We start from the raw sequence: 10,783 nt of genomic DNA, 5'->3' as shown, positions 1-10,783 counted from the left end.
CTAGATTAGTGTTGTGTTGTTCCTGACTACTTGGAGTTCCATCAGGTGAGGAAGCAGGCCCTCCATTCTGAAAATCCTGCGAGACTGGACCATATGGTGATCTTGCAGGCACTTGATAACCTTCCAGAAAGTATGGATTAAACTTGTTAAGAACCCTGAAAATGGTGAAACACTTTTCATGTTGGAAGTTGCAACCTTTGTGGGATCTTTGCCACTCTTCCTGACATCTTCGTTCCACATCCGGTTCGCCTTCACCACTTTTTTTTTGTTCCACATTTGAGTGATCAAAGCTACATATTCACTAACGACTACTGAAATTGCGTGAAAACGATGAGATAACCCATCGCCATCACGTCTATTGGCGTTACCTGTTTCTTCACAAAATATTTGAAAAATCTCATCATAAAAAAAAAAAAATTGATAAATACCATTGATTTCATCTAATGTATATAATACATAATTTCTGCAAAGTGACTCGTCTTCATCCATCGTATACTTGATACCACGAATTCTTGTGTTTCTTGGTTGTGATAGTTGTACATTCTGTTGTAATTCTTGTTGTGTTTGTTGTGGTGTTTGTTGTTATGATCGTTGTTGTGAGAATGCCATATTTGTTAGAAATGAAATATGGAGAGATGAGATTTTTTTCTAGTAGATTGAGTTGATATGAATAGTTTTGTTTGAAAAAAAAAAGAAAAATTAGAGATGATATGAAATTGTGTAATTTTGAGGTGGTGATGAAGAAGGTGTGAGTTTTAAATATGGAGATGAACTGAATTTATAGGGAAACAAAAAAGATTATCAGTCGTTGGATTGAAGGAGCCGTTGGCGCTTTCAATATGAACGCTGGTGTATCAACTTTCATCTCGCGCTGGGAAGAAAAGCGTCGGAGCTTTTGTCACAAGCGCCAACGCTTATGTCTCAAACGCCAGCGTTTGAGGCAAGCACGCCCGCTGTATCATTAAACACTCGCTACATCCTCCAACTCAATGAAAAAACCAACAAATTTGTTGGTTTTAACATCCGTTTTCATGTTTTTTGAGTCCATAGTGAGAGCAAAATCAACAAACTTCAAGTTTGTTGAGTCCATAGGAACTACTCTTATGTTTTCATATTCAGGTCCTGTAAACCTATGCACCCATGAATAGGATAATAGGGTATTAATTACTATGGTGTTTTGTGATACAATCATCACTAGATTCTGAGTCAATGTAAAAACTAATTTCCGTTATTGCCCTTCTAGTAGAAAGAAATTGTTTCAATTCTTCTTAGTCTCTCTTTAATACTTTGTTCGTCTTCCTCTTTTTTTTTCATCCAGACCTTAAGTCGATAAAATAATTTTTGATTGATAAAAAGTATCTATCAAAAATATTGTGTTGTTGATTAGTTTAAACAAAAATCAAAAAAGTTTAATAAATTGTGTATTTGACAATCCTAAACAAAATAAAATTAAAGGGAAAAAAATCAATCAAAGGGTTTAAAATCAGCAACCTTTTTTTTTTTGAAGCATGAAATTGTATTAAAGTTATGAAGAAATAACACGAGGGTAAATTGTACCCATAGAGTCTGCCATTACAATATGACCAATACACGATGGAGTTGTGTGATACCAGATTGTTGTGGATAGATTTCCGGTTGTGCTGTCATCTGCCGCTTTGTTTGCTAACTTGTCCGCCGCCTGATTTCCTTCTCTGTAGGCATGGTTTATGGTGCAATGCGGAATTTGGGCCAATCAGCAATCTTTTGTTGTTAAGATCAAACATTATGATCGAAAAATACAAAAAAAAAAAACATCTAGAAAAACCCCAAATTCTATGAAGTATATAAACTGTTAAACTTCCCTTTAATATCACAAAATAATTTTAGTGTTCTTCCATTAGTTGATTTGCATTTAGTAAGTCCATGAGAGGCGGGAAGATAGAGAGACGTGAGTGAAGATTAAAGAAAAATGATGAACAGTCAATTACAGACGTTTCATCTTCTGTGACTCCATAAGAAAACCATTGCTACCTAGTCTAGAATCTGTAGAGACTAATGAAAATGATGAAGATATTTCTGCTCCTACTCGAGATATTGAAGATACTTCTGAAACTGTAGAAGATGTCGAACCTAGAATAAGTAAGAGAGCAAGAAAAGCGACAAGCTTTGGTCCAGAATGGGTACAATATCTTGTAGAAGGTAGTAAGAATGAAATTCTTAGTGTTACTAAATATGTTATGCATGTTGATGATGACCCTAAAACTTATATTGAGGCTATGAGTTCCAGATATGCTAGTTTCTGGAAAGAGTCTATTAATGATGAAAAGATTTCACTTTTAACTAACGGTACTTGGATATATTGTGATTTACCTCCAGGCGTAAAGCCTATTGGATGTAAATGGATATTAAAAAGAAAGATGAATGTCGATGGTTCCATTGATAAGTTTAAAGCCAGATTAGTTGCTAAGGGTTATAAGAAAAAACATGGAATTGATTATTTTGATACATATGCTCCTGTTGCTCGCATCTCATCTATTCGTTGTTTAATAGCACTTGCTTCTGTCCACAAGTTAATTATTCATCAAATGGATGTCAAAACTTTTTTTTTTAAATGGTGATTTAGAAGAAGAGATATATATGGAACAACCTGAAGGTTTCATATTTCCAGGACAAAAGAAGGTTTGCAAGTTGGTTAAATCTCTTTATGGCTTGAAGTAGGCTCTCATGCAATGGCATGAGAAGTTTGATAGAGTAGCTTTGTCGTATGGTTTTGTTGTTAATGATGCTGATAAATGTATCTATAGTAAGCATGATAGTTCTGGATGTGTAATTCTTTGTTTATATGTTGATGATATGCTTATCTTTGGATCTGACATGTCTGTTGTGGAAGAAACAAAGACGTTTCTTAGTTCTAACTTTGATATGAAGGATTTAGGAGAGGCTGATGTTATCTTATGAATTAAGATCATAAGAAAGGGAAATGAGTTGGCCTTAACCCAATTTCATTATATTGAGAAATTTCTCAAGAAATATGGTCATTTTGATGACAATTCAGCACCTACTCCTTTAGACCATACTATCAAGTTAATGAAGAACACTGGTCGTACTCATGCACAACTTGAATATTCCAGTGTGATTGGAAGTATTATGTATGTTATGCATTGCACAAGACCGTACATAGCCAAAGACGTGGGTGTGTTATGTCGTTTTCCTAGTAATCCAGGAGTTGAACACTGGAAAGCAATTTCAAGAGTTATGGCTTACTTGAAAGGAAAAATTGATTTTGGTTTGCATTACCAAGGTTATCCCGCTGTATTGGAAAGGTACAGCGATGCTAACTGGAAAAATGTAGAATCCAAGTCCAAGTCGACGTCTGGATGGATTTTTACATTAGGGGGTGTTGTTGTGTCTTGGAGTTCCAAGAAGCAGACTTGTAATTCTGATTCAACAATGTTGTCAGAATTAATAGCCTTAACTGATGCGTGTAAGGAGGCTGAATGGCTTAGAAATCTACTTATGGATATTCCATTTTGGAAGAAGCCATCTCCAGCAGTCTTGATTAATTGTGATAATAAAGCTACAATCTATAATGCCTCTAATAGGAATTATAATGGAAAGTCTAGACATGCAAGTCTTAGACTTCAAATGGTTAGGCAATTACTCAACAGAGGAGTATCTACGGTTAACTTTATTGAATCAAAGAAAAATTTGGCAGATCCATTTACGGAGAGTCTACCAAATTCAGTGGTTTCAATAAAATGTAAATAAATGGGAGTAAGGTCTGTGAAGGAAGATTGATCTCCCATAGCAGAAACCCAACCTATGTTTTGAAAAAGATAAACAAGGTTCAATGTGGTACCAACAAGTTATGGATAGAAATTATGGAGCACCAATATAAAACTTCCCATTTCTAATTAGTGCTGGGTTCTACAAGTAACAGGATGGATGAAAATCCTTAATAAGTCTAACTTTTATCACAAGGTGTCTCGCAGAAACACCTTCGAGACTTACCTATATGAGTGTGGAAATCAGGTCGTTTCCTAAGATAAGAAGACTGTTCTCTAAAGAATACTCATGAATCCAGGATATAAGCGCATGGCCATTAGCGTGCTAAGCTATAGAACACATGATTTTTATGAAATCAATATGTGTGGAGATTCCGGTTTTATCATAAGGGGTACTTGGTTCAAGACTAGTTTCACCATAGAACCTCGATAAGGCTTTGAATTTCTTAAACTAAGTGAAGGTTCAAATCCAAAAGATACCTATCATTTATGTGTTGATTTCAACGATGATGCTTAGTCTCAATTTAGCTTGAACTACGTTGGCTTGATCCCACTTGGGCTTTCATTCTATCCTGAAGGCATTATTTCGCATACCTGTTGCAGTCGCCAATTGATATTGGAAGGGTAGAAATAATCGTCTAAAAGAAATCTATTCGATACTTGAAAGTCACGAGTGCAACAATTTCTTTGTGTTTATTTCATCCTCTATTTGAACCCATTTTCCAACAAAGTACGCACAGATAAAATACGATTCTTACAATCGGGGTTTTGTGGGACATATATAAACCGATTGTTATATTTAATAAGAATTTTTTTTCCATTCATTTCATATCTACTCCTTTCCGTAGGAATCACGGAACACAGATGCATTTAGAACATGCATCAAGCCTTTAAACCCCTAGGCGACCGTAGTGGACGAGTTATAGTATCGTGAGGGTTTACATAGAGAACCACCAACAAAACCTACACAAAAACTTCTAAAACCATCAATATTCGTCGGAGGAATCCGAGTCCGATTCACCCACCATGAAGTCTGGGGCATACTCCGGAATTTTGGATACCATATGAAGTGATAGCTTGCATCAAACGTGAATGCTTCCCCCTTTTCCTCCAAGTAGCGCGCTTTCACGACTTGGTCCTACAAAAACACGATGCAAAATTACTTTGTTAGTGTTGTTTAATTGGAAGATCAAACCGCATGGATTGCGTAAAATAAACCACCAAAACACTTACAGATTGTTCAATGGACAAGCTAAAGTGGCTAGCATTCAAAATACGGTGTTTGATAGATAAATAAGCAAGTATCGCATTTTCGATGACTTGGTTCCTATCATGGACTTGTTGAACACTTCTTCCATTCGGATTCCCAAAATCTTGCCTATATTGTTATGTACCTTTGTCCAAAAAAATTCGGCATCTACCCTTACGGAAGACTGATTTTTAATTCGAGTTTCGGCGTACCATGCTTTGGTGGTTGCCAAATTTTTGGCAGAATCAAACGATGTCATTTCTTGTATGTGGAGGTATGAAATGAGTAGTTGTGGAGTATATGGAGTGAGAGGGAATAGAATGAGCAACTTTGGGGCAAATGGGATCCAAGGATGAGGTCTTTATATATAGAGAAAGACCCCAGCGGCTAGTTTTTTCGAAAAAGGTGAAATAATTTGGCACAATCGGCCTTCTCGAAGATCCATATAATCCGATTATGCTTTTATGCCACCAAGGATCGGTCTTTATGTTAGCCGATATAAACCGATTAAAGACAAGTAAAAAATTTGAATTTCCAGCGATAACAATCGTTTTATATAAATTAACATGTGATCCGATTCTAGCTAGAAAAATATACAGAAAAAAAGCACAATAATCGGATTATACAAACCCAACACATAAACCGATTTTTACAGACCCTCGACAATCAGATTATGTTGACATATCGAGTAGCCCGATTGTTTGCCTGTGTCTAGAAAACAGAATTATTGAGCATGCATAAACTTGTTTTACGATATACATATAATTAAAACTTTAAGTTTATTAAGTTCAACACCAGGATTATCCAAAATATAAACTTAACCATCCCAAAAGAGTATTAACACTTAAAACTTAAACAACCAAGTCTTGAAACCTTAAACTTCTAATACCTAAAACTTAAACTTATAAATCATGGAGTACCAACATCATGAGCAGCAACAACAGGAGCATTTGAAGCAGCAACACCTTCTGCTTCAGCAATGGCTTCAACTTCAGCCATTTCTTCAAACATAGCTTCTAAATGTCTGTCGCGATCCCTCCCAGCAGAAATAAAATCCCTCATTCTCCTCGCAAACCTGATGACCTTATGGATCTCTTCCAGTGAAAGCTTGTCAACCACTGCGAGGGTTTCCTCCACGGGTCTCACCACCATGGGAGAATTTGTAGAGGATTCTTTATGGAATGCGTTGTGATACCCTGTGAATATCCTCATGGATGAACTCTTGAGAGTAAAACGCTAGGTGGCCGAAGTCTATATCTAAAAAAAAATCTAGTTAACAATCGGTACATACGAAAACATATGTAATCCGATTCTCAACATAAAAACACAAAAGGACATTAAGAATCGGTTTATGTGGTACATACATAAAAACCGATTGTGAAATGGAATATGAAGAGACAATTCCCAATCAGTACATTAACAAGCAAATAAAATCCGATTATGGAAATCCACAGTTCAAAAGAATTTAGTATCCAGAATTGGCTTATTCTAATGCACTTATAAACCGATTTTGGTGATGCTTTTTCATATTCCAATCCAGAATCGGTCTATGTTAATCATCATATAAACCGAGTACTCTGCATGTTCTTCAGCCCAGAAGAACAAGACCCAAAATCGATTTATTCGATATGTCAACATAAACCGATTCTAGGTAAATCAGAGATTTTGATTATCAAAAATCGAAGATTTAAACATGTAAATCAATGAAGAAATGCGAATACTAGAACGGGTTGATGGAGATTTACCTTTTTCTTGGTTGGATCGCAGATCGTTGGCGAAGAGAATTAAAAAAAAAAATTGATTAGGGTTTTGAGAATTTGGAAAAATTAGGATGAAAATAGAAAGTTTTCCTGATTTAGGTTTTTATGTTTTTGGATTTTATTGAAAATGGTAAGGATTAGTATTTATATTGGGTTAGTTTTAAAGATTAATTTGGAGATAAATTAGACTTTTTGAGAAGTTTTAGCACCCCATAGCCATTTGATGGAGTGGAAGGGAAAATTTGATAGGCCCCAAATAATTGGCCTCTGCCCCAATTTAACCAGGTTCATCAGGTCTTAGGTAAAAAAAATTCCCAATCAACTATATTTTCCCCCACAATTGACGAGAAAGCATGTATTAGGTAAAAGGAGCATAAATCTACCCCATCAAGTCTTTAACTCACTTTTTACCCAAAATTTAAGAACCCTAAAACCTCTGGTGAACATGAATGGTCTTTCTTTAGCTCACTTCTAGGCGTAAAATAATACACTAAATGGCTTTACCAGCACAAGCCACCATAATTAAAAACGAGACAGATATGATTAAAGAAATCTTAACAGTCTTAAGTTTATTTCATTAACTATTTAACCAACCATACCAAAATTAACTAATTGAATTATCTCATTAACTATTTTATCCGACTGTACCAAAAATAATTACAATGAAATAATCGATAATAGATTGAAGATTTCTTGAACTTCTTTTTTTTGCAACCTGTTATTGAACTTTGAGATGAACAAAAAGAAAACCATTTTCTGTTTGTTTTTCCAGAGACTGATTAATTTGTTTTCTAGAGAAAAAAACCTCTTTAAAATTAAGGAAAACCGGAAAAACAGAATGTCTCAGCAGAAAAGTAGAAAAAAATAAACCGTAAAGTCAACCTAAGTCAATCACCGGGTTATGGATTTAGGGTGGGCTAAAAAAATTATTGAATTAACTAACTGAAAGTGTAGGAGTGAAATATCGCACATTCATTATGTATGCGAAGTAAAGGTCATTTGTCTTAAGCGAGGATTATCGCACATGTTAAAATTAGGATGACGTATTTAATGATGTCAGCGTAGTCACGAATAAAATGTGATGATCTATGCGAAGGAGTAAAGTATGCGAGATTGAGTGTATGTACATGAGCGATTGTAACGCACAGTGATTCCGAAAAAAGCGGATCTATTAGTTGTCATCCACTATGTAGTACCCTATATAATGGGACAGAATCTGTGTAAAGGAGGGATCGCTAAGGTGAGTGTAAGACAAGAAATTAAGAGAGAGAAAGTTTATTTGGAGACCAAGTAAAGTCATTGTATTATCTTGTAACCAATTAGAGAACTTGATAAATAATAAAAGAATTCCATTATGATTACCTAGAATTTTGTCTAAATTCATAGGGGGTAGTTGTAGGATTTTCTGCAACTACATTTTGGCGCTAGAAACAACTTGGAGTGGTATATCCTGTTGGTGAATCTGTTTAAAAATAAAGTTTCCAAAATAAAAAAACCTAGAATTTTTCCTTCAACATTTGAGATTTTCATTCGAGAATACAAGAAAATGGTAAGAATTAGATCTACTATTAAGCAAGCGGCAGCATCCAGAAGAAGTAAAAGAATTGCCGAACGAAGAAGAGGAGAAATTCATGAGCAATTAGAGGAAGGAGAAATAACACATCAAAGAAATGATGTTCCGAATGGACTACAGCGTACACAAGAGCAGAATAATGATATTGATTATGATAGAGTGAGTATTCATACTACACATACAAACTCTACTGAAGATGAAACATAGAGAACTGGAGATGAAGGAAGGATTGAAGGAAATGAATAAAATATGACACTTGAAGAACTTAGTCAAATATTGATTGTTGAGCGACAAGAGAAGATGAAGAACGTGCGAATTTGACACGACAGAATGATGATTTAAGAGAAGAGAATCTCAGATTGCACGAACAAAGATCAAGAAGCGTTACGCGATCAAGATCAAGAACCAGTAGAAGTTCATCAAAACAAAGTCGACCAAATCGAAGAAATGCCAGACCAGAACGAACATTAGATAATATCAATGAGAATTTGCAAGAAGATGATAATCTACAAGATCAACGCGGCGAGAGACGCACAGTAAATGACCGATACGAACAACCACATGAGCGTCGTCGCAGACAAGAAGATCAAAGGAACAATAGACTTCAAGATACAACCGATCGTCATCGTACTCATTACGCATCAGATAATGATGGAGAACATGATCCGGAACAAGGGAGAATTCTATTACATGGTATACAAATGTTGAGGGATCAATATGCACGCGAACAAGTGGAAGAGAGAAACAATGTTGTGCGTGAACGTGCGAGATTTGAACAAGAAAAAACATAGAAGAGGAAGAGAAGAAACTGAAGAAAGAGAGATTGAGGAGGCTATACGTCAGAATAATCGTGAGAATAAATTAAGACAAGCCAGATTAAAAAGTCCTATGCAACAAGATTTAGGCCAAACTATGAGCGAAGAAATTCTCAGAGAAATAGTTGAATTAAGAGAAATGATGACTATGTGAAAAAATGGTGGAAGAAGGAAGTTAAAGGAAGCAGTAGAGGAAGCTGGGAAGACACCTTTTGCAAGGAAAATTCAAATTGCAATAATACCACCAAAATAAAACTTACCTGTATTCACTAGTATATTTGATGGTAGTACATGTGCAGTACAACACATAAAAGCCTATAACCGATCCTTATTGCAGTGGGAAGAAAATGATGCGATGTTGTGTAGGTATTTTCCTGCGAGCTTGACAGGAGAAGCCTTGCAGTGGTTTGAAGGATTACCAGTAGGAACTATTATATCATTTCGTCATTTACAGAACGTCTTCTTTAGACAATATATCAGCAATAATATGTCAAGACCAGGAATTGAGACGGCATTTGGACTTCGTAGAAGGGTCAATGAAAGTTTGCGTCATCAAACAACACGTTGGAGAACCATGTCCAGTGAAATGGCAAGACGAGTAGATGAAAGATTTCTTATACTAGCATTTGTCAAGGCTCTTTTTCCTACATATTTATTATATACATATATTTTCAGGATAAAAGACACCATCACTGCAGTTGCATATTTTCTGACTACTACACCCAAGTGAAATTAAAGACTAAAAACTACTAAAACATAAAAGATTCAATATGAACAAGATGTAAAGAGCATGAAATGTAAATATTGACACAAGCATATAACGTGGTTCGGCCATGAAGACCTACGTCCACGGGAAAGAAGATGTTTTCTTATTGATTATGAGGTCTTACCCTTGAAAGTGTTACAAATCTCTTCTAGATTTCTCACATTCTCTCTATCTAAATCTCTCAGGAATTCTCTGTAGAAAGACCATCTAGGATTACATCAATTGTCCATGTCCTTGTACATGGACTGGTATTTATACACAAAATAAACTCGTGGTGGCTTGATCGTACGAGTTTGGTGAGCTATCCTCCATCGTCATGGTTTCCTCGGACTGGTTCTATACCGTCCCTCGTGATAGCTTGTTTGGTTCTCCCTCCGAGTTATCTCGCCCTTCTTTGGATCGTGCTGCCCTTCTGTGGACAACCTCGTGCTCTATCTCCTCGGGGTCGTAGCACAGATCGTCCGAGTCTCCCGTCACGATTAAGACCTACTCATGTCTTGTTCTTATCCTTCATTAAATGCGGTCTCGCTTTTTAGACTTGCCCGTCTGAGCAGATTAGACCTTTCCTTACACGCGTCATTCATGTGACGCTTGTGCAGTTGCCTCGACTGAGACAAACTCTCCTTTTTAGAGGATAATTCGATGTTCCTATCTTATCATCCTATCATGTATTCATCCCTTGAGATGTTGACACGTGGCCGTCGGGTATTTTACCGACATATTTTTCTCCTTTTCTTTGCAACTTGCCGAGGTCATGATGGGAATAAAACTATGTAACCGTCCCACTTTTCTCACCACATCCATGATTTCCGCCACGTCTGCATTTTTAGTGCGCTTTTACCCATTGGACTTGAGG

The sequence above is a fragment of the Papaver somniferum genome, chromosome 4 (genome assembly GCF_003573695.1).
Source record: "Papaver somniferum cultivar HN1 chromosome 4, ASM357369v1, whole genome shotgun sequence".
Classification (NCBI taxonomy): domain Eukaryota; kingdom Viridiplantae; phylum Streptophyta; class Magnoliopsida; order Ranunculales; family Papaveraceae; genus Papaver; species Papaver somniferum.
The sequence above is the reverse complement of the archived record's forward strand: the minus strand, read 5'-3'. Positions refer to the sequence as shown.